This window comes from Cebidichthys violaceus, unplaced genomic scaffold (assembly GCF_023349555.1).
Source record: "Cebidichthys violaceus isolate CVI_PGR_0920_01 unplaced genomic scaffold, fCebVio1.0.p SCAF_24, whole genome shotgun sequence".
Classification (NCBI taxonomy): domain Eukaryota; kingdom Metazoa; phylum Chordata; class Actinopteri; order Perciformes; family Stichaeidae; genus Cebidichthys; species Cebidichthys violaceus.
In genome coordinates, this window is record NW_027176417.1 from 2412218 (window position 1) to 2438590 (window position 26373).

Sequence of the window (26373 nt, forward strand, 5' to 3'; positions counted from 1 at the left end):
GAGGAAAGGGTCGATGGGAGGAGCATAAAACGGGAGGAGGAGGAAGCTCCCTAGGATCTCATTATGAGTTTGATTTTCAGATGGACGGGAGGTAAACATGAAAGCTTTGATTCTCTGTATAATAAGATTAGTGGTTTTAAAGGGAGAAGGGCAGCAAGAGAAGGAGGGGAAGGAAGGACGAAGGGAAACATGGTGAATAGGAGGGAAGAATGAAGAAGTGACCTTTGCGGAGGAGTAGGTAAGGAGAGAAGGAGGAACCCCACTGAGGAGTGGTGAAAAGAAAAAAGAAAGGGAGGTGAGGTAGAGAGAGGAGAGAGGGAGGGAGTGACCCCTGTGAAAACAGATTAGTCGACCGTGAAGAGGATTACCAGCAATGATAGTCCCTCTGAGGGAGCAGTCTGTCCCAGCCAATGCAAACACACACACACACACACACACACACACACACACACACACACACATAATGAACACATCAACAGTGATCAGCATCAGTCCAACTTGTCCGGCTAATGCAAACAAACACATAACAAGTACATGAACTCCATCCAGCACAGCGCACAGTGACTTTACAGAAGTTCACATAAAAATATGTTCAGTCGAAGTTTAAACTCAAATTACAAGTTCTCTTCTCTGCTTAAAAAACTCCTCAATAACTGACATGTTTTTTTTTCTCTCCTACTTCTTGTACTTGTAATAAAACAGCTTTGTGATCTGACACCGCTATGGTCAAGGTTTGGTTCCACCACAGAGGGATTGTGGTCAGTGTGAAAGAAACCGACGCTGGAAACAGGAAACAAATGAACATTGTGTTGACCAAACATCCCAACCGCTCCTCTTTATAACAACATCGTACTACTTCCTCCTTTGCTTCTGACACACCAGAGTCACCATTAATACTACTCATGAAAGAAATATTTGTGTTGACATTTGGAAACCAAACTGCTGAGAAGGACAAAAAAAGTGAAGGTTTTGAATGAACTCAGATGCAAAAGAAAGAATGACTAATGACCTCAATTCACTTCTTACAGACTAAATCTGACGAACAACAATGAAAAAGTGCAAACCTGTAGAAAACAAGCAGCAACACAAACTGAGTCAGACTCGAGAGGTGAAGGAAGTTCAACCAAAGGAACAAACAACTTTTTGTGCAAACATGACAAACATATGAAGTTATGAGAAAAACTCCTGGTGAATAGTTCACACAGAACTGCAAAACATTCAGAAAAAATAGACCAACCGAGGCACAAAGACACAGACGGACGGGCTCTACTGAATACACAGGAGACGTCATGTTATCACACTGCAAGCTCAACTCGGCTTTTAAAATGGTTTTAGAACTGTTTTAATAATGTTTGCCTAGCTGGGAGCATTCACATGTCTCCCAAATATACACACACACACACACACACACACACACACACACACACACACACACACACACACACACACACACACACACACACACACACACACACACACCTCTTCCAATTTTGCACAACAGCAGAGAAAACAGCTGACTGTCAACTAGGTTCAACATGCTGGGCTGACACCTCTGTCTGTCTGTCTGTGTGTGTGTGTGTGTGTGTGTGTGTGTGTGTGTGTGTGTGTGTGTGTGTGTGTGTGTGTGTGTGTGGGGTTGTGTGTGTGCAGTTGGTGTCAGTGGCCAAGAATAGCTAATCCCAATCAACCCCCACCAGCAGCAGCAGAAGCCCCATCGTGGCTGATTTTAACTGACACATGTGAAAATGATTCTTCAGGGCAGGAAGTTCTGTGAGCTGAGCTACAGATTAATACAAATAAAACAACAGTCAAAAGTTAGATTTTACTCGTTAATGTTAAAACATCTACATTTGAACATGTTAAGAATGACGGTGAGCCTGAATAATATCGTCATGGCTACTTGTTTATCAGAACTAATAGGAATGATGGCACATTTTAGCGACTTCTCACCGCTGGGTATTTAATCTTCCAACAGTAAATAAGATGCTGAACAGATAAAAACTCTAAATGTACAAAGTAACTAGCAACCAAAGCTGTTGAATAAATACAGAAACATGTTACTCTGAAAGGTGCAGAAGTATAATAAAAAGCAGAACATTTAAATACTCAAGTATTTGAGTAAATGTACTTAATTACATTAAAACATGTTTACCTGTCCTACTTGTGTTTGTATTTCTTTATAATGTAGATTATGTTAATCAGTGACAAAAACAAAAGCTCAATCGATCTTCAGCATCGCAAAACACAGAAAAGGTCAGAAGGGTTTATTACAGGCTTTGCGCACACAATTCAATATCCAAATCAGATGATAAAAGACACTAAACCTTTCCTTCTGGCTGACATTTCTCTCCATCCCGCTGAGGGAAAGTTCTGATATCAGGACCCCCCTCAGAGGAGGACGGGGGTCCTCTCCACTCATCCCAAATGAGGGCTTTTTCCTCCCTTTTCTCTGCTGTTGGTGGGGGGTGTCGGGCTCTGGGAAGAATGAGGACTTCCTGGGGGGGGCCTTTAAGTGCAGGGCTGAGGAGTCTCTCTCTCTCTCTCTCTCTCTCTCTCTCTCTCTCTCTCTCTCTCTCTCTCTCTCTCTCTCTCTCTCTCTCTCTCTCTCTCTCTCTCTCTCTCTCTCTCGCTCATCCTAAATGGGGTCAAGCTCCCAGTCAGACCTGCTGCTTTCAAAGACCCCAAAGAGCAGCTCTCCTCCACCTGCCCTTTCCTCCCTTTCCTCCCCTCCCTCAACAACCTTTTCTTCTTCCTTTCTTTCCACTCCTGCCCTTCACCTTCCTCTCCTCTTCTTCATCTTTCCTCTCAATCCTGCAGCTGCACTGTTCTCGTCTGCCTGCCTGCTGCATCCATCTCTCTGTCCATTATCTAAAGCTGCGATATTTGGCTTTTTCTGCTCTTCACTGCATGATTAATACGTGAGCAGATTAAAAAACACCTGTATTTAAACGTCTAGGTCACAGTACTGTCATATCAACAGCATTTCAGATACAGCTCATGTTTGAATGTGGTCTGAAATGCAGTTATTTGTGACATACTTTTATGAGGAAGTCTAGATCAGTGTTTCTCAACCTGTGGGTCTGGTCACATGGTTAATCTGAGGGGTCGCAAGATGACAAAAAACATTTCTGCTGCACAAATTGTGTTTACTTTTATTCTGATTTTTCTCAAATGCGAGAGAGTTTAACCTTTTAAAATGAAGCGATCTGACATCTGTTACTAAACTGCTCACGGCTCATAAACTATGTCAAATGTGACGAGGGGCCACTAGTAGGCATGGCTTTAAAGGCTCAGACGAAAAACTAATTGGGAACCAAGTTTAGACAAACCACTGCTTACTAGAAAGACTGAAAACCTTTTAGTCTTGTCCGGGTCAAAAGGCTTCTGAACCAACATTTAGATTAGTATGGGACTTAAAAAATCTCCACTGGAACCAGAATAAAGACGTGATATTAAAACGATTCATGCATACCCATGTGAACCATATCAGGACGAGAGCAACATGTAATCAGAGTCAAAAGATCACGCAGCTAAACCAGAGTTTGTCCAAAACACTTTTAGCTGCAAACTCAAGTTGTACAGTAACTCTGTGCGTTTGCTACAAGTGAATGCAATGGTGTTATTATTGTTCCACATGACGTGGAAGCCTTATTAAAGATTGTGTGCGCATGCAGTGAAAGCCACTGCTCTGCGTCACGCTCACACAATAACCACATCTTCACCGAGATGAAATGTTTCAGCTTTGGTTTGAGCACATGCATATCTCCCATGAACCCCTAAAGAAACGGCAACATTCACTATAAATGCAGCTGATCATTGGCCAATGAACCTCAAGCACCTGTCTGACACACACCTTCATGCCTCAAAGGGCCCTCCCCTCTTTGATAAGTAGCAACATACCTTCCCTCCTTTTACCGGGCATCCATCTGTCCATGGGAGAAAGCAGGAGATACATCCATCAATCAGTCCATCCAGGATGAGGCGAGTCCTGTCATCTCTACACTCTGTACTCTACTTCCTCTTGCTGAACAGATCATTGAGGAGAAATAAGTGGATGCCAAGCGTAAAACTCCCCTTTCTCTTCGTAAGTTCTTTCCACTGCTCTCCCATCAGGATGCTCACCGTCTCAGCCTAGCAGATGGTCCCATAGCATCACATTGTTAATTACATTCCTGCAGAACTCGAAGCTCCCATCGCCAGCAGCAAGTGAAAGCCTCCCTGATGACTTGCTGTAATAAGAACAGCTGTCCCTTCCCTCAGTAGCCATGTCTTTTCTATAACTTCCCTCCACTCCTCAGGTCTTTCCAACACCACCGCCGACGGCCGGCGTGGCTCTCCGCTCCCCTCCGACCCATACCAGGTTTTATTTAATTTGTCCGTATAATAGACGTGAATGAACCCGGGGGTTTTAGGGCTACACAGGCAGAGAAAGCGACGGACGAGGGAGGGGCAGGCCGCTCAGCAATGTGTGTCAAAAGAGAAACAATAAGTGACATTATTTTTGATTGGCTTCCCCTTTTTGAAAATTACTTCCAAAGTGTGATGTCCTATTGTGAGAGCAGAATAACGCTGAACAATGCAGCATGGGCGGGGGGGGGGGGGGGGTTAGTCTTATATATCCAGGCTAATATTCAAGGGGGCTTTGGCCAATGCTGGCTGGCCTGCACTGGATAACCCTGCAGCGCAGCGACTGGGCCCTGGGTTAGCCTCATAATGGGAGGCATTGGGAGGCCTTTAGTTCCCATTGTGGCGGCTGTGTCAACAAAGAGGCCGCTGGGAGTTGCCTGGCATGTGGAATGGAGAAAAGGCCCTTTATTCCTTTCTTTTTAGAGAGAGAGAGAGAGAGAGAGAGAGAGAGAGAGAGACGTTATCACAGCGGCTCGATGCATCATGTCTCTCTCTCGTGTCCCTGTTTACCCGTTAGACCGTTTGTCTATAGAGAAGAAAATGTACTAAAAACAGATCATTGGTTTCAGTGCTAAATGCTAACACCCTAGCATAACCTGTAGACAATGACTCTGTTTGTGCACAAATGGATTAAACTACTGTATATGTTGCCCAGGACTCTCTTTCAATTCCACTTCATTAAAACGTGGGTCCTTTTTTCACAGTAATCTATTCAAGTAATGACACACAGTCCTCACCAGGTTAACTGCTGAACTTTGGGAACACAGCAAAGTTACTAAAAAGACGTTTCTTGTGGGAAGAAACAGAAGCAGTCAGACTTACATCCATCACTGTTTACGGACCGACTTCCTGCTGACCCTCTATTGTAAAAGCACTAAAATGTGCTCGGATAAACTAAATCTCTTTTGTGACATAGTACAGACTGTATTCAGTTTTCCTTTAGAATGGTTCAAAATAAAGGTAGAAGAAAGGGAGCCTTACTGAAAGTGACTTTAAATTAGTACAGTATAATACATAGATATACTATAGATTATTTGGGAGGTCTGTAATCAATATCACTGATTTAATAGACCAGTTATGTTGCTAATATTATTTTTGGATAAACCTGGGACTTTAATGACAGTAACTGGCAGCTTCAATTGAATAATGGTCTTCAAAAGTCTAATTAGTGGATCTTTAATTTGTTAAATGACAACTGTTGAAGGTGAAATAATGGACAGTGTGTACAAGCCGCTACTCGAACCGCTCCCCCTTGCTTCCATGTTTTAGAGCAAGACACACACACACACACACACACACACACACACACACACACACACACACACACACACTTACATGAGCAGTGGATTAGCTTGTCAATATCACTGTCGACCCATTCATTCATCTAACTCCACCTGGGAAAGAGACGGACATGTGTGTTTACTCTAGATTCTATTCCCCGAGGCAAACACACACACACTCAGACACGTACACACACACACACACACACACACACACACACACACACACACACACACACACACACACACACACACACACACACACACACACACCACTATTATGCTTGTCTCCTGGCTGCGATGAGGCAACCTTGAAAAAGCTGAACAAATAGTTGCATCCAAACACACATGTATGCAAATACACACACGCAGAACAGCAGCACCTAAACAAACAGGCCCAGCGGGGGTAGCGGCACACGCCAAGCAGCTCTCATTACCAGCCAGCACAATGAGCTATCGTCACTCACTCACACACACACACACACACACACACACACACACACACACACAAAAGAGCGACACAGTCAATACCCAGCGAGAGTTCATCGCGCACACACACACCAACACACTTGCTCTCTTCCAGTGTACTTTGACATCATTTCAATAATGAAATTCATATCTGTGAATAGTTTTTTATTTTGAACACGGTGCAGGCTCACTGCAGATGTAAATGTGCATTATTTACCCAGAGAGGAGAGGGGTAGATGCTAAAATGTGAGGCTGGTGGACAACTCTGGATGCAGTTTGTTTCCTACATCAGCAGTTTCCTATTGGTGCCTATTGTTGGGCTGACACAGATAAAGCTCAGAGAGAGAGAGCAACTGGTCAGCATAGAAGGCAACAGAAAGGAGGAAAAGCCTGGCAGTGTTACTCCATGTGTCAGAAAAAAACACACCCTACAAATATCTCCACTTATATGGCATTTAAAATGAAGTGTGTTTTCTGTTTCTTTCCACTTTTACTGCTAAAAGCTTATTGACGCTCTTCCAGGAAATCAGCTGTCAAAAAGCATTCATATATATATATATTCATTCCTGTGATTTGAGTGTCGGGGTTGGATTAGTTTGGCCTGTGAGTGGACTGTTTCTCCTTAAAACGAATTCAATAATAAATTGTATGTAATCTGGTTTCATGTTTTTGTGTGTATTGAGTCAAATCGCTCTCTTGGTTTAAATATTGAAAATCTCTGAATGGCTCATGTTAAATATTTAAATATTTATTTGATATTCAAGTCTGATAAAAGAAAAGAACAAAATGTCTGCTGTTTCTATTTTTGTTCATTGTTGTATTCATTTAGTTTGTGTTGGTTGACTTGACTCCACTTTCATCTCTCAGTAGTGATAAACATACATGTATCTGCCATAGTCTCAACTATAATCTTACACCTATATCATACGTCATTACATTTATATTTGTCTACCTTAAATACCCTCTCTGAAACAATTTCCTCTCGGTGGTCATTAAAGGACCTTATTACCTTGTGTACACGCTTCACATGTGTGCACATGTACGCGCTCACTTCCCCGCTAATGACAAGCCCTCCAGCTCACCCGCTGACCCTCATCAGAGCGACAAAGAGGCAGATAGCAGCGGCAGGACAATAAGATGGAGAGGTTGCTTCGCGTGACGAGATAACAGCAGTGACACGACAGCGATGGAGGGATCAAGAGCACGACAGGAGGAGTAAGGGGGCGGGGGTGATGGCATTAAACTCGGCTTGACTGTATCCAGGCTGAAAATGAACTGTGAGTTAGTAAATTAAAGGTACTGCCTTTAAAAAAACACCGGCTATTTAGTATTTAATAAAAGAATCAAGGTAGCAGAGAGCGAGATGTCCTGACTTTTCATACAGCGTGGCTCAAACATTTTGAGATCTGACATCATGTGATTTTCGGTCTCTTGCCTCTTTCATACATCATCCGTCCCTCCACACAGCTTCCTCTACGCGTATGTCAGGTAGGTATTTAGGTGAAGACGGCAGAGCGTCACAGCTCAGCCGGTCGAACCCGACCGACGATCAGGATAAGAGCGAGAAGCAGCCGTGTCCATCATGCTGTCGGTCTTCAGCGTGAAGAACATGGATTATCGTCTCATCATTGTGCTGTCAGCAGTCACACGTACACACACACACACACACATGTAGCAGCACATACTGTCACTCCGCACTGATAAGACGTCCATTACGCTTCTTTCAGCCTGACAGACAACATAAGCGTGTTTTTAAAAGCATTAAATCACACGTACTCTCACTACTAGCACCGTCTGAAATAGGCCATGGACCCACTGAATGGATCAATTATATTCCCATCTTATTTGACGGCGTGGGTCTTGCTCGTGACTCGGAGATAATTTAGCTGACGTTCAAAGCAGGACCTCACCTCAAACTTCTTCCTGTCATTCGTCCAAACGCCCACTGCCCTGCACAGCTACCTCGTTCTCTGTGCTCGTCTAACCATCACATTCCTCTACCATCTCCCTTAGATCTGCATCTTATTTGAGGATGTGTTCATTGCTCAGTTTTAATTTAGTTGTGGCACCAAAGCTGAAGCTTCTTTCATACAATCACAATAACAGGTTGAATATGGATACATGTATTTAAAACAATATTTCACCTCCAGTTAAGTCGGTATTTATTTAGGATATAAGACCACACGAACAAGGCACCTAAACATCAACTGATGTTTAGTAAGAACGCTTCCTCTTTCATTCTTATTAATAAATAATAAGTGATTTACAGAGATTTTTTTTTTTTATTATGAATAATTATAAAAAATGTAAGATTCGACCTTCACACATTAAACTTAAAATGTTTCTGTAAATGAGCAACAAGAGCAGAGGCAACACATTTACTGCCAGCTGGACACTAAACAGGAGTCTATTCGGGACTGAGAATGAATACATGGCGAAGAACATGTCACCACAAGTGCAACGATGTGACTCGATGTGATCGTTTTTATACAAAAATAGATCCCTACGTTGGTTTTTTTATTGTATACTTTGACAATAAAAAAATACAACATATCCTATAGTAATAGTCCTTTATTGTTAATCAAACAAAACTAAATTCAGCCTGATCCAAATACTACTAAGAGAAGCCGTCATTCAAAGTCTAATTATGAGCTGCTGCTTTACGGTTCAGATGGAGGCTTTGACACTTCACCTCAGCTATGCAGCATGCACACATTCAGCTGCACGTTTGATTGGAAACTTGTCTTCGGCGAGGGGAGGAAAGTATTCCTATTGTGGCGGAGCGTACAGGCAGAGACAGAGAAACAATAACTCTGACCTTGGTATTAAACATTATAGATTTCCCACTCACAGAATCTTTCGCTCAAGTGTTTCTCTCATTGAAAGCTCCTTAGACACACACATCCACCCCCCCCCCCCCACACACACACACACACACACACACACACACACACACACACACACACACACACCGAGTATCAGCCTTGAGAAGGTTGTAAAAAATGAAAAAAACTTTTAGCTGAAAGGTTCAAGCAGCGAATGACCACAGATGATACAACTAAACTGATAAATACAAAAGCTGTCATATCTTAAAATTTGACCATTTTAAGGTCAAAGAGTAATTAATACCAGGACTTTAATTTGTACTAACCGCTACACTATGACCCTGGATTCATGCAAGGCTAATATTCATATTTCTGCAATAAAGAAACAACGAACTATGAGTTTCTAAGTGCATCACCTCAAATTGGAACATTTTATAGCATCAATAAAAACATGTAACCGTAGCAGCAACCTTCACAGACTGTTTTAAGTTAATCAAATAGATCAAATATATGAACTTTAAAGTTGTTCAATGACATAGTACAGGGAGCAGGAAGGGGCAACAAACAAGACAAAGACATTTAGAGAAATCCTCCACACTTTCACAGATCAGATAAGACACATTTCTTACCGTTCGGTAACAGGTCTCATCTTTTGTTTTGTAGCGTCTCTGTTGTTTCCGCCATTGTGAATCATGTCCTGGAAAACAGAAAAAATAAAAGCACAAAGATGGTTATTCACTCAGTGACTTCTACAGGTAAACAAAGAAGTTTAGAGGAACTGGGGAACTTTTCGGGACTTAGTGCTTCTTAGTAAAAGAAAGATGAAAAGGACACAATTAGTTTGAGGAACCTCAAATATATGAAAAATATTTAAAACACCAAACGGAGATGAAACAGTTAAAGAGATGGTATTGTGTTCTTTCCACCTGCTGCTTAAAAATGATGACGCATAACTAAATTTACTTTTTGTGCCATGGCCTTGATTTTGACTCAGTTTTGGTCTTGACTACATCACTGTCTGGTTCAGTGGTGGGAATGATTTGTCCTGCCAACGCCGAGGATCGAACCATCAAATTTCTGTGTTGACAAAAAGCATCCACTACACCATCCAGTCCTCAGTAACATCCTAACCTGATCAAACATATTTGTGCTTGACTTGAACAGACGTCTCCTCCTCTATCTCAGCGTCCTTGGTGAGGTGCAGATCTACATAATGGCAGACAGACACACGACGCCTCTCACTGCCTCACTTCTTTCTCATATGCAGGCGCCCTCTCCTCTCATACCACTAATTTGCAATACCTCTCTTTTCTACTACACACACACACACACACACACACACACACACACAAAGGCTTCATTCATAACCTCCCTATCTGCTGTCTTGCTGCCCCCCTCTCTACCTCCATCCTCTCTTCTCACCCAAGGTCTCTCAGAATAATAGCAAATAGCAGATTAGCATTCGCCTCCCAACGACGTGGTGTGACTTAGTACTCACACACACACACACACACACACACACACACACACACACACACACACACACACACACACATACACACACACACACACACACACACACACACACACACACACACACACACACACTGACACACACAGGCTGTTGTAAGGCCACTTTCCGAGACCTAACAGAGTTAATTAAGGTGAAACAATTATTACTGTGGAGCTGTCAAACCCATGTGTGTGACCATATGTAGCATACAACACACACACACACACACACACACACACACACACACACACACACACACACACACACACAAAACACCTACCAAAACATTATGTAGCGTGAAATAAATAAATCCTATAAACTGATCGATCGATTTATCAGTGTGTGTGTGTGTGTGTGTGTGTGTGTGTGTGTGTGTGTGTGTGTGTGTGTGTGTGTATGTGTGTGTGTGTGTGTGTGTGTGTGTGTGTGTGTGTGTGTGTGTTGGAGAACAGAAAGAACTGATGGTATTAGTCAAAACACAAATACACACTCATATGAAATCTCAGAGCGCTGTGTGGGAGCGACTAAGAGGCTGAATGAAGGCGATGGTTATCAGCCGCTGTAGGAAATTAAAGGGATGGTCCAGCGCTAATATGGAGATATGCAGATTGGTGATAGAGGCCCACACACACACACACACACACACACACACACACACACACACACACACACACACACACACACACACACACACACACACACACACACACACCTAGATGCAGGTACAGTGTGTGTATCAGTGTGTAACAGCGAGGGGATGAGCAGGTTGATTAATCTCTGTGACATGAATACCAAATCAGGCTAAAACACGAGTGTGTGAGTGAATGCAGACAGCACTGATGGAGGTTGTGGTGGTGATGGTAGGTGTGTCTGTGTGTGTGTGTGTGTGTCTATGTGTGTGTGTGTACAGTAAGACACAAACTACTTCTCCAGAAGTCAATCAGATCAGGTTTCAGACTCAATGCATCGTTGACTGCACAAAAAAAGCTCTTAATGCTCATATTTTGTCTATGAGAATTGTGAAATGTTTTATGTTTAAAAATGCTGTCTTGCTTTAAAGTAAATACAGTAATTTGTTTTGTACTGAAGACAAATTAATGTAATGTAAAAACTGCTTTAGTGGCAATATCAGAATGAACACGACTGTCAGAATAACCTTTATTATGCGTACTGTGCTCCCTGTGAATCCCTCGTACTAATACTAACGCTCTACAGGACGGCCATTTAGAGCACAGAAGGTCAGCCTCAACGGTGAGGAATGATTTGATCTTTCATGCCATCAAACTGTTAAATGCTGAGTCATGTTCCACTTAACCATCGGTAGGTGGTTATAATGATGTTTGGGTGGAATGGTGGACGTGGTCTAGATTTTAAATTATGCGGTCACTTCATATACATAGTTTTGTTGTGAGTTTGTGTTATGGGTTCTTTTCTGCCATTTGTGTGTATGTAGCCCAACACAAACAGAACATACCATGTGCTCCATCATGTGCACCACCTCATCCTCGCTAAGCCTCACATTATACACACTCTGTGTGCAGCAGCAAAACACACAAAGTGCAAACAAAAATCTCCACAATGAGGTTTGCTGAATTGTTGACAAAAAAAGTTCATATTTTAGTGGCATCCAGCCACCAAAAGTCAGCTGAAGAAGTGCATTCTGTGTTTCCTGTTTAACTGAAAATTAAATTCTATTATTTCTTTAAAACTACTTTGACCAAAATGTGCACTGCACCCCTCTTCCCTTTGCTTTTATCTCTTTAAAGTTCAACCCGATATAGTGGCTCCCAATTTAAGGGTCATGCAAGACAATCAGACAAGAACAATACAGTTAATAATAAAGTTTCGGATTACTAGTTTTACCTCCTTAGGATTCTAAAAATGATTCAAAGTCAGTCCAAGAAAAGAAACTCACAGATATGCATGTATTGACAAGGGACCACATGTAATGGGTTCGTATGAAGGGGTCACGAATAGAAGAAGATTATTCTGCTTTTATTCGACAGATAACCTATAACCTTTCAGTGACATTTGTCCCTTTTGGGTATCCATAGCCCCTGACAACTTCTGAGCATTCCCAACATTGTTGCTGTATTAATGACATGATGTTTGGACGCTGGTACGAGACCTTTACTGACAGCAGAGAACAAAGTAAATGACAAGAAGTACGCCACCGGTAGCCAACAAAGGCATTTCAAATGTCAAACACAAGGAAGGAAAAGGGAACCCTACTTGACGCGGCTTTTCTTTACCATGCGAGACTTCATATGTTTCTTCAAAACAACTCCAAAAAACTGAAAGTCTAAAGCAACATGAGCGACACATTTAGACAGAGAGAGACAAAGAGAGTGAGAGAACGTGAGTTAAAGTGATTCAGAGGAGCGGCGATAAGGAGAGTTGAAAAGAAAGCGAGTCCGGGCCACGATGTTGTTATTACAGATTGATATACTCTTCAGGTTCCTCTTTTTCAAACAGCTCACCTCTCAAAATCAGATGCTCTGAGCTCTTTTGATGACTACTTTGAGCTAAATGTGTGTTATTACAGGTATTACATGAAATTGCCCGTGTTAGATGAAGGGGATTACGATGCTTTTGGGTCAATACTTCCTCTGAGCTGTTTGGCTGCTGGAGCTGTGGAGCGATTAGGCTTTTGTCTGTCAATCCAACTTCATAGAGGCGGTTATCTCACACACACACACACACACACACACTCACACACACACACACACACACACACACACACACACACACACACACACACACACACACACACACACACACACACACACAAGCAGATACCACAACACCTAACCGTCTACTGTCACACACACTTGTGCAGACACCGCAGTGATTATGGCGGTAGGTACAGGCACTCGTACATTTACTGGTATTACTACAGTAGCTTGTATTCTTCGTTTGTTGTGTGAAGTGATATGTCTGCATATCTATAATTTAATAATTAAAGTGTCTTTGTCAAAATTCCAGTGTGACAGGAAATACGCAAAGAAAGTGCACATGGGAGATTTTGCTGCTACATGTAGTTTTATGCATTTTCCTACACTGAACTAAAGCAATGCAGAAGGCATACTCCACATTCTGTTGAATGGAGTTTTTGCAGGATTTTAAGACACTTAAATGTGCAAGCTGCTTATTAGCATTTCCCTCTTTCAAAGATGATTTTGAGATACGGCACTCATCAGAGGTGATACATGCTTTTACCATTTTGAGATGTTGGTAATTATTATGAAAGAACAAGATCAATGTTGAAGACAGAGTTTCAATGTGTCATTTCGTGGGTTGAACTGCCTGTTAATGGGCCCCTGGGTGTTTAATCTTAAAAGGCCCCAACATATAGTCCCATTTATTAGAGGTATTGTAAGCTTAGCAACTCCATAGTATTGCATTACAACAACTTACAATGACAGAACAACCTGTTCCTTTATTAGACTTTTAATCTGGGAACCATATCATTGAATAAACCAATCATGACTGTAGCCTGAAGACTTGGCTTTTTCTTAATTTAATGTAATATACTACTTACAATGTGCATGTGCTGCTTGATTTGTACCTGCAGCAGTAAGTAAGTAGGTCTATTATCAGTCTGCAGGGACCCACCAGCATGCTGCGGATGTGAAAGGCCAGTCGGGAATTCTCTTCATGTTGATTTATTTTATATTGTCAGAGTATTTTGTTTTATTGCAGTTTCTAGTTGTTATCACTTATTTCTACCTCTTTAAAGTGTCATTAAGTTGTTCTGTGTGATTTGACTGCATTTTAAATAAAATACTCATATCCATCTAGAGGAACAAATGACTAATTCATTAACAGTATCACTGACATTATATAGAGGATATCACCTCTTCTACCAAGGTCTCATTTGTTCACAATGATCTCTCACAAAGGAATCACAATTAATGTGATAATGAGGTATTGCTCTTGTAAAATATTGTATTTTTCTGTTCCGATAAATTCTATAAATGCACTTTTTGCAAGTATCTCTTGTATTAATCCAGCACGAGCTGGAGCAGAGTGATGTTATTAGGGGCTGAGCTGACTGGGTATGGTGATTTCCACTTTACTTTTGTGTGGGTTAATGAAAAAAAAAACCCTGAAAAACCCTGAGCCTAATGGGATTTGGTGATAAGAAATTACCAGCGCCAGGTCCTTCTCTTTTGTCTCTCGCTGGGAGTTCAATGGCTGAGCCAATAAGAGAGCTCAGGGGCCTCGGTTACCGTAGAGACGAGAGAACACAGGCCACAGCGTCGCCATGGTAAACAGGGGAGCTGTTTGTCAAAGTTCTTTTGACACACACACACACACACACACACACACACACACACACACACACACACACACACACACACACACACACACACACACACACACACACACACTGTACGCACACAAGTGAAGTCTGTGTCCTACGGTGCTTTTTCTCAGGAAAGAATTACAATTCAAACTGAATAGTTTTATTCAGGGACTAATAGATAAAGAGGAAAAAGAACTGTATGCCATGACAGGAGGGAATCCCCCACAATGCACCAGGGCAACAGAGAGGAAATTCACGAATTATTAGAAGACATTAAGGAATGTCTCTTTTTTGTTTGATATTAAAACACACGTTCTCTCCTATTGGGTGTGATATGAGCATTTTTAGTCAGTGAAAAAGTGGCAAACAAATTACCCAGAACACAAGCAACACTGACAGACATGCACTAATGGTGTATCAATATTTAGTCACATTATTAAATCACAATTCAATCAATCAGAGACTGATTGGCAGTTTCAGGATTTGGAAAATGTTCAATACACATGTATTAATTATATTTAAGTAGCATTTATATTTTACAATAATTACAAGGACAATTAACCTGGTTAAAATATCAGAGAGGCAAATACATACATTCATTCACAATGTATTTTTTATCCCCAGCTGCACTGATGCACTGCATCAATATTTAGACACTTTTAAAATCGCATCTCAATCAAGTATGATCCAAATTTTCGCAAGAAATTTATGATTGGAAGTTTCAGGATGTGGAAAATGTTCTATACGCCTGAATAATGAATTTTAGTATTTATATTTCACACTCTTTACAAAATAGGCCGTTAAAAACAATCCCTGCACGTGTTTTCACTCCTTCATCGCAGTGAGCGACTGGGCTCTGATTTCTGTGGTGGTTGCAGCTTGTTGTTTTTCTGTTTAACTCGGAGGCCACAGAGCTGAGCTGAATAACACAATGACAACAATAGGAGAGAGCAAACGGGCGAGTGAGCAGGAGGAAGAGACAGGGAGAGAGAAACTGAGAGAGAGAGAGAGAGAGAGAGAGAGAGAAATGCTCCTTGGCTTGCCGGCTCCTGCAGTGCGTCAGCTCTATGGCGGAGTGGAAAACAAGCAAATTACAGACTACTGCCACACACACAGTGGCCTTGTCATCTCAACCTGCCAGTAAGGATTTCCTAAATTACCGGCAGTGCACTGGGAGGGCTGCCCTATAGCTTATCTGCCACTCTAGCAAAGAGACAGAGACAGCGCTCTCTCCATGAAGGTTAGACAGGACATGGAGCCAGCTTCAGATATCATCCAGTCACTGAGGCCGTCCGCTGTTCCAGCTTCTACATCGGTACCAGGGCTGATTAAACAGGGCTGGAAAGTAACAAAGTAAATATACTGAAGTATAAGTGAAGTGTCAAACTACTTGTACTTTGCTGTATTGCTGCCATTTTATGTTCTTTTACACTTGCATTAAATATACCAATAAATAGCCCGATATACTGAACATATACTGTGCATCTTACATTTTTACAGTCTGTCATGTTATCTATGGCATTGAGACTTTAATGCAGTGCATCCTCCCAGCTAACATCCCCATGTAATGGTACTAAACCACACTACTGTATACTCTCCTATCAAGGCACCACTGCAACAATGTTAAATTATTAAAACTATCCAAACCTTGTATACAAAGTAGCCAAAATTAGCTCCATGCAAATGCTTAAATGCATAATAATCCAAGCCCTAGTTTGGGAGTTTTTTAGCAGACTGAAAGTTACATTGTATTAGTAAGCTAATGGCAAGTTTGATCTTCAGAACTCATATCATGGCCAACGTTAAAAATCACAAAATGAATGTCTTCCATATTAGTGAATAATGACTCTAATTTGTCATTATGCTACGGTCTGTTGCTTAAACAGTAAACAACCGAGGACAGCAAAATGGACAAAAGCTTGAATTTATGTCACTGAACAATAACTATTAAAAACTGAATAATGTTACTGCAGCAGCAGAGAGAGTGAATACTGGTAATTTCTCATTGTAGGAAAAAATGGCGAGACATGAACAGGTCTTGTAAATGCAATGATCACACACACTCACACTCACACACACACACACACACACACACACACACACACACACACACACACACACACACACACACACACACATCCCTACAGTAATGACATTTAAATGGCTCATTTGAAGATAAAAGGCCTGCTGACATCAAATGGATCCTTGTTATCATAATAGCAAACAACTAACAAGAAATGAAGCAGCATAAAAAGACATGCCTCATATTTGTCTGCATGAATACAATAACTAAGCAAACAAATATTTGCAAATATCACTGTTAACAAACAGCGATCTAAACTGTCTATACACATGAACACATTATGCGAGTGTTTGCCAATTTACGCTTCACCAATAGCTGAAGGAAATTAGCGTTGCGTTACAACCGGCTCTGCAGAGATTTTCAATTAATTTCCTTAAACAAGCATGACAAAACATGGAGTTGTATTATTAAGCATGCATTTTGTCAGCAAACAAAGATCCAGATTTGAAAAGGAGATTTTTTTAAGCTTCCTATTTTGTTTAGAATGTAATTCAAATTAACCAAAACATCATGAATGGCCCTTTGCAACTGTTTAATTAACGCTTATGAGGCCTTTATGGGACTTGCTGAGGGTGTAAATCACAAGTTTCATCACAATACAATATTACATTGATTGATAAATTTCTTGTGCGGTCACTGTGCAAGTTACAGAAGTTCACAACTATAGAGACGAATGCAGATAATCAGATATGCCATTCATCATTATGTCAAGGCCATTTAACTGCTTTCATTAGATTTTGTCAACATCAAAAGTTCCCTCACACAAAAAAGAAACTTTTCATTTTCTGCTCCTTCCCATCTTTCCTTTCATCTTCCTCATCATCCTCCCTTTTTTTTATTCCGGTCTCCTCCTCGTCTTCCACCTCCTTTTTTCCTCTCCTCCTCCTGAAGGGTCTACCTGTAATAGGCAAGTCATTTCCCCCTATTACAAGACAGTACATTAGTGTCTGCCTGCACTATTTACACAAGTTAGCAGTCCAACCGCGGCATTTACAGAGGATCATTACAGCATGTGGTGTCCCAATACGCTTGGGAATTCTGAGATGAAGTGATGGCTTGAATGCATTATCCCGTGTGTTTGTGCGTGTGTGTGTGTGTGTGTGTGTGTGTGTGAGAGAGAGATCAAGGCAAGATCTCACAATAGATCCTTTTAAAAGCCCAGCTCAAGATATATGATACTATTAACATTTTTTGAGGACCAATTACACCACCACTACCTTAAGTAGCATTCCAGCCATTCAATTTTGGTACATTATGAAGATGGCTTCATATATTATCCTGGGATCTTCTTTAAAATGTTCGGCAGCTGACAGCGAGGCTTCAAAGTGCCTTCAAAGTGCCTTCAATTATCAATCCTCCTGCATTTGGCTGCTGCCCCTTTTTCTGGGAGTGATAGCACCTTAAATGGGTGCATTCCCCTTCCCACCTGCCTCTATCTTAACACCATTTACTGGTAACAAGGTAATATCCAGCTATCTAATACGATATGGGCCGACAACTGCTTGACACGGTGTCCCAAGGATGTGAAGCGCTGGTCTGGTTCACAGAGTCTAACCTGTCAACTCTCTTGTTTATTGTATAGTTTACAATATGTATTCAACTCTGACCTCCAGAGAAATAAAGTAAAGCACCTTTAAAAGAAGACAAATCCATCAAACCAGAGAAATGTTGTTCACACGTCATCCCGTCTTTTCAAGGCAACCAGGGGAACCAAAACCCGTGCTTTCTGTCAGCTGTCAATTAAAATTGGACAATGGTTTTCAACACAGAAAGGACAAATACACTTCCAGCTGTTCCCTTTCTTTGGTCATCTAATGACACAGAAAAATCACAGCGTTTACTTGTTGTAGAGCTTTCAACCACAGCTCACAGTCCTCTCTGGATGATGGTATGAAAAAGCTAGTGAGTGGACCCAAGCTATAGTTTCAATGGTCAAGAACTACCTTTCATGGTCTTTCTTTTTTTTTTGACTTCACTGTCTGGCTTCTATTTCTGTAGTTTTGATTGTTTGTATTAAGCTCGAGGGAATGAAATATCTAGGACAAAGTACTTGCCACGAACTGTATAAATCATATAAGATAAAATCAAAATTTAGGTTGTTCAATTTACATGGAAAATTGGAAATGTTTTGCTGCGATGTGCTGCATTAAAGTTTGCATCTACCTGGAATTAATTCATTATGAGCAAAGAAAGGATGGTGACCGTCTGACCATTTTTATAAAACGTTTTTTAAAGATTGGACAACATTGTGTCATCGCAGCTCGTTGCAGGTTTTGGTTGATTCTCGCAATCGCAAGATCAGGACCAAGTGGTTGTAAGACAGATCTTATACGCCATCTTGTTTCACTATAAGTAGGCTCTGTGATCATGTGTGTGTGTGTGTGTGTGTATTAGCTTAGTGTGCAGATGTGTGTGTGCCTGAATCTCTGATGGCAAATGTCTTTCTGTAATAATTACTTCTCTCAGGGCTTCCCTGTCTTAAAGGGGTGGGATAGACCCAACACACACACACACACACACACACACACACACACACACACACACACACACACACACACACACACACACACACACTAAATGGTCTCCCATGGCAGTATCAGTAGGACATTGTCAGGCCAAACAAAAGGCCTTATCTTCATTTCTTCCTTTCAGACTGGGTGATTGGCCGAGAGAAATGAGGAGAAAAGGCCATGTCCTCACCCGAGGCACCACAAATGTCAGCCACCTTCCTATCTCAGTACAGCCAGTGTGTGTGTGTGTGTGTGTGTGTGTGTGTGTGTGTGTGTGTGATGGGAGATCTACAACATCTATCTGTCTGACAAGGCTGCAGAGGCCAGGGAAATCTCCCTGTCACTGTGTCAGAATCATGAATATGCGGACATGCACACACCAGATGTGTTCAAATACCACGCAACTGAAAGTACAAGATCTACGTATGCTGTAGCTGAAACAAGTGCTTTTTGGGTGCAGTGAAGTTGTTTGAAAAAGTTGTAGGATTTATCCAACACTTCTGCATGCCAAGACAAGAAAAAGTTCTCACATTCTAGCAGGAACTTCATTAACTACAGCTACTTATTAGCCACCGTTATTCTGTACATCATGGACTCGAGTCTTTAGTGTGTTCTGCCATTTAATGTCCACAATGTTCCAAGTAAACGTCTAAAATACAGACCAGCCACCAGAATCAGATAAAACGTCCCAGCAACTTCATTTCCTGAACAGATCTCCAAACAGGTCAGTATTTCTACAAAACATATATATGTATATACGCACTTATTCAACTCACTTTCCTTTATTCACTGGTAGAGAAAGCTTTGACATCAAAATCAAATCACACATCCCTGTGGTTCAGCAGCAAACAGCCCTAGAGCTCGGTTTTAAGTTCCTAAATGCAGAGGGGCTGCCGGTGTTTTCTGGAATAATGAGGTGTGGAAATATGAATTCCTTGGTTCAGATCAATTGAACTGTTAAAGTTTGATTAAACCACCAGGAACCCCTTTGAGGTTGCCTAAACACATGTTCATTAAATTAAAAGAACTTTCTTTTCGCTCATTTGGTTGAAGTAATTGTCTGCTGTCCATCACGTGACCTCTCATCCACCAACGCTCTCTCTTCATCACTAATTGAAGGATCATTTTAGCCACAGGATATGGCTGAAGACACTAATCAAGACCTCGTTAGGGGTCGTAGGGGACAATTGCCCATAATTCCTCTAATCCACTGGATATTTAATTAATTAACCAGCAATTAGAGACCAACAACTGTACAGCTGGCATGTTCAAACCAGACAGACACTTTTAGATTGGCTCTGCTGTGCCATTAATTAGTATTTAAAGCAATTTTCAATTATAAATCTGTCTGAGTGTTGAATCCATGCTGTTGCCAGTAGGACACTACTTTAAGTCCCAGTGCTTGATCAGCAGAATCACTTTGCCGCCTTAAAGGAGGGCTACCTCAGGTGCACTGCAACCAAAGTTCAAAAATATTAAGTTCAACCCATTTCACCGCTGACTGTTCATAGCATGTCGTATCACAATGTGCTAACATGAAAGTGTCTGAGTTTTAAAGGATGTAATATTAGTTACATAATATTGTTTTTTTAATTATCCTTTTTTTGTACAGCATTCTATAATAATCAAGGGATATCAAACTAAATCATAGTCTTGACTCAACATCTGGGCTTTAATGACCAACATCAGCCCTTAATATGCTGCATTCAAACCCTACTTTTAAAACTATGTGACACTCATGAAACATGATCAAAGAGAAATAATTAAAATTGCAAAAAGGGACACCTTGGTTCCATCTTTAATATGCAGCCTGGCTGATAACCAGAGGGGGGATCAGTACACCTGGGTCGCCGGCTGAAAGGAAAGCGGTAAACAATGAATAGACGACAGCAGCGAGAGTGCCAGAGGCAAACAAGTCATTTGAGTGTGTTACTAATGTCTCTGCAGCAGGTGGGAAATCTATTACTGTTGTTTTCTAGGTGCCTCTCAGCACAAACAATTAAAGGCAGAGAGGAGAAGAAAAAACAGAGAGTAGTGTGTGAGGGGAAGATGGGGAAGGATAAAGAAAGGCTACAGAATCAATTAGTCTTGTTAGGAGTAAGTTCAGCTCTCATACACACACACACACACACACACACACACACACACACACACACACACACACACCTGCCCTCCACCTCCCATGCAGAGAGGGCCACCCACAGACCATACGCCATCACAAAAGAGCGAGAAGGGGCGGCGGTTTATCTCCCCTTTTCCCTCTCCCTCTACCTCTCTCTCCCTCTGTCTGCTTCTTGAAAGTATGGGCTTCATCAGCCCCCCTGTAGAGATCATTCATCCACACAGTAGCACACACACACACACACACACACACACACACACACACACACACAGTGAGTTTTCTTTTTTACGCTAATTAGTGCTCAGACCGCCTGCCCAATTATTACCAGCCGTGCCCTAATTAGGACTTATTTAAAGTGCTCGTCAATTAGTCTTTAACATCATTGTCTGCCTGAGGGAGCTGGACCGGTTAACACTTCCTGAACCAGAAGCAGAGCGGAGAGGTTCAGACCCAAAATCAGTTGAGGTCCAGCTTCTTTTACTGTAACATACCGTATCTACTGCAGAGCATCATGTGAGGCAGACATACTGTATATCTACCACAACTGCAGAGGCCGTCATACCTCATTTCCTCCCAAATTTTAAAATATTTTATCATTTGAACAAAACAATCTCCAAAAGTTAATTTATGAAATTATAGATGTTCAGATTTCCATTTGTATTCCGAGCACTTAAAGGACTTTTCCTCCATTGTGGCTTAAAAATTGAGAATGAAAGTTCATCCTTGTCAATGGCAGCACAGACTGAAAGACAACACTGAGCATATTTGGTTCACAAAAACCTTTTAAAGTTGAATATACTCCAAAACACAATGTTGAACATGAGCTCATCAAGGCTCATCTTATTTTCTAAAAAGCTCAACTTTAGTTTTTCACAAGACAACACTGACAAACCATAGAAAGCCAGATTGTTGAAACCTTGGACAGAAAGGACTGTTAGAAATCACTCACAGAGGCTGACATGTTGTCGCTCTTGATGAAGCATTTCACCTCCATAACTTGTCATTGCTGATGTGTCTGTTGTTTGTCTATGAATGTTCAGCGCGTCTTATTCCTCGATGCCTTTTGTGTTCGACACATTCCCTGAGGGGCTGCTGAGGAATGTTCACTGATGTGTGTTCAGTTTACAGCTGTCTCACGGATTAATCAAACACTTTTGTTCAATTCTTCTGCATTTACAGATTAATAAACTCTATTAACACCCCATCATCATCAAGGACCAACTTCCAAAACTACTAACTAATTCACATCGCCATCACTGTTTAGTGTTACTTCTGTTTGTTGAATAAAACCAGCAAAAATGTTAAACTTGAAGGAACTAAATACCATTTTTGCTGTTTTACTGTATCAAGAGTGACATGTGAAGATTGAAATCAGGGCATGACAGTAGGCCCTAAATGTAGGCGTATAACTGCAGACAAGGAGGAAGATGAAAATGATACGACAGCTTGTGCAACATTAAAATATTAAAAAAAAGAAAACTTTTGTACTGTGCACATCTTCAACTTTGGCCTTTTTTTAGTGTAGGAATCAAACAAAAATAATTTACACAAATGTATTGCAGGATCACTAAGCAGGATCTAATATCCAGAGTCTGACCTATAGGGTACACCGGCAACATATTTGCCTAAAAGGCCACTTAAACATATTCTAAAAATGATTTTTTTTCTGAAGAATCATGATTTAATGCAAATCTTCCTCCTGCATTGTGTCGTGAAATCCTGTCACCTGTCATAGAGAGTAGTTTAATGCAGTAAGGAGGCTGAGGTTGCTACTACCCGACATGTGGGGTCGTAGGGAGTGAACTCTCTTCCCTCTCTCCACAGAGCACTAATCTGTCTGTCAGTGTGTTGCCAATGGCTCCCTGTGGGCGGCCGTCTGTTTGAGGCTGTTTTAATTAATTTCCAATCAGAGCAAAGTAAATTCATTAAGCACTCACAGCTCTGTTTGAAGACACACACACACACACACACACACACGCTCACGAGCATGTACTGTACATGCAGCGGTGAGCCTTTTCATGAACCTATGAATGTGATATGCACTAATAACACTGTGTACTTGTTTTATAGATATTTATGCATTCAGTAGCATGGCTGCACTCTGAGAACATTAAATGAATACTGTGTTTCACAGGAGAATAAAAGAAGCACAACAATTGACCTCTTCTAGAAAAGCACACCATACGAAGTGACACTGCTGGCCCCGAACTTTGAACAGCATGCGAAAAGGAAAAACTAAAGAGAGTATTCAAATAGAAACACATAGAAATCACTGTACTATTATGTGAAAGCAGTGCAATTAGATAGATGGGGGGGGGAATTACAATTCATATAGATGAAAAATAAAAACACCTTCTGTAGTGTTTTTATTTGCTTCATATCAGGTTTACCTGTAAATTTGTATGTACTGTATATTTTAAAAGTATAGTTGAAATTCATTAAAAAACAACTAATATTTAAATCTGCTTGCAAATTTGCCTTTGACTCTTCTTTTTTAACATCTTTTAAAATAAAGTAGCATATTAAAACATGTTTCTCTGGTGGTTAAAGGTGGCTGTTCATGAACCATAATGTCCCTCTGGCTGCACACAAACTGGCGACATCGTGGTTAATGGTCAGCGTCATCCTCCAAATCTCTCTCTCTACTCGAATCCTGTCATCTCCCTATGATGGCAATTCAAATAAAAGGTATAAATATGCCAAACAAATGCATAAAAAGCTATTGTGTGATTTGTGCCGTATAAATTAAGTCAACATTAGTTTTTAAGATACCATGTTGTTTACCAAAACATTGATCAAGGGGTAATTTTGGCCTGACAGCAGTGGAATAATTAGAAACAAATATCAGCATTAAAGCTGTAGAAGTAGCTTAACTTCTCTCTCAAAGTGTTGGACACGCCAACCAAGTGGCCAATATCCATCCTCCAACAAGAAACAATGTAAACATCGGCCATGAGATGCTTTAGTGACATTTCATGGGAATCATTGAGCAAACTTGAAGGAATGTGCACACACCGACGGATGCAGAGTTGATTTTAAAGGGAGGATTATTAGGTCTGATCTCTCAGCAAACCAAGCAGATCGATCGCCTCTTAACACACTGACACACACACACACACACACACACACACACACACACACACACACGGTGTGTATATTTAGCTAAGTGACTCTCTCTCCTTAGCCTCGTCCTTGTCAGTAAAAGTGGAAGAGAGAGAGAGAGAGAGCGGAAAACAATGTTGTCAAGAGAAGGAGAAGGAGAAAGAGAAAGGCAGACCGTCAAAGAAGAAGAATGATTGAGGAAGCGAGCTTGGAAGAGAAAGAGAGAAGAGGAGGAGGAGGAGGAGAGTCTTCTTAGAAGGCTAAAGGGATTAGTCCTCTCATCTCTCCTGGATCACAATGTTTCCTGGGCTGTTTGATCAGTGATTGTGTGCGTGTGTGTGTGTGTGTGTGTGTGTGTGCGTGTGTGTGTGTGTGTGTGCGTGTGTGTGTGTGTGTGCGTGCGTGTGAGATGTTTGCTCTGATATTGACGCTGCCTCATCCTGATCCTATTACACGGCAATAAACATCAGCTACCAACATGGGGATTACCGAGTGTGTGAGTGTGTGTGGAGATGTGTGCAACAATCATGGTTCTTGGCTGGACCTTTTATCCTCCTTTACAGAGCGACAGTCTCCCACTGTCGCTCACACGCACGCACACACACACACACACACACACACACACACACACACACACACACACACATACAGAGTTATATATAAATATATATGCATCCTTTGGTTCGATTTACTATCCATGTAAGGACTGGAGATACTGAAACACAAAATGAAGCATTTTAGAAAAAAGCTAATTCTGACACCACATCGCATCGACCGTTGCTGTTTTTATAGTGAGGTCATTTCAATCATCAAAAACGAGCAGAAAAAAAGCTCTATAAAGGGGATGAAATTGAAAATTGCAATTGGCTTTAGTGTTGCGGATGAGAACAATAAGCTCTTCCAACATGATGACATTTGATTGTCATGTAATAGCGGATAGCTCATTGTGTCGTGATCAATTTTTGAGAATCTTGACTTTGCACTCGCTTCTTCACATTTGCTCTGAACAACAAATAAAAATCCAAACAAAAGCACAAGAGCCACTTGGTGGAAGTGACATGAAGCTGCCGGCTGCAGCTGGATTCAGATTTACCGTCATGATCTGATATTCGTCAGTGTGGAGAAATCTCTGAAGCAACATTTAGATCATGAAAAACACTGCAAGCCAGAACAACAATTATCACTCCCAGTGCTTATTGGAATGAGTTCTATGCTGTTACATGTGATTTTAGGAAAAAGAAAAATGAGATGAATGAGATCATATTTATTAATAAAAGGCCAATATTGGCTCCAGTATATTGCATTATATCAAGCAGTTGGTATAATGCTTTTCTACTTATCAAAAGAGAAATGGGTCTTTAAATCAATTCATCCGTCGCCACGCTCACCCCTATCCCTCCCTCCCTCCTCCCTTCCTTCCTTCCTTCCTCTCCTCCTTTCTTTTCCTTCACACCATCCCTCCCTCCCTCTCTCTCCCTGTCCACCCCCCATCCTTCCTATCACCTTTCTTTCTTACAGAAAATCTAAAAGGCTGACATGCAAATGGGCCTTATTAAATCCTATTAGGCCGTCTGTCACAAGCCAGCAGAGAGAGGGAGAGAGAGAGAGAGAAGGGGGGGGGGGAGGGAGGGAGAGACATTATGATTTGAGCAATGGAGAAACAGAGAGAGACCAACTGAGAAAAAGGATGTTTAGAGTGGTGAAAGAGATGCTCTTTTTACTTAAACATAAAAATGATATTACAAATTATAAAA

General features: G+C 41.2%; 1 long non-coding RNA gene across 1 annotated transcript in view; it reads right to left on the minus strand.

The window, feature by feature from the left end:
- LOC137878924 (uncharacterized) overlaps positions 1 to 26373 on the minus strand; it is a 52573-nt gene that overhangs the window by 2416 nt on the left and 23784 nt on the right. Inside the window, exon 2 of the long non-coding RNA XR_011103669.1 lies at positions 9610 to 9677. This is a non-coding gene — a long non-coding RNA (uncharacterized lncRNA). The remainder of the gene's footprint in view (positions 1 to 9609; positions 9678 to 26373) is intronic.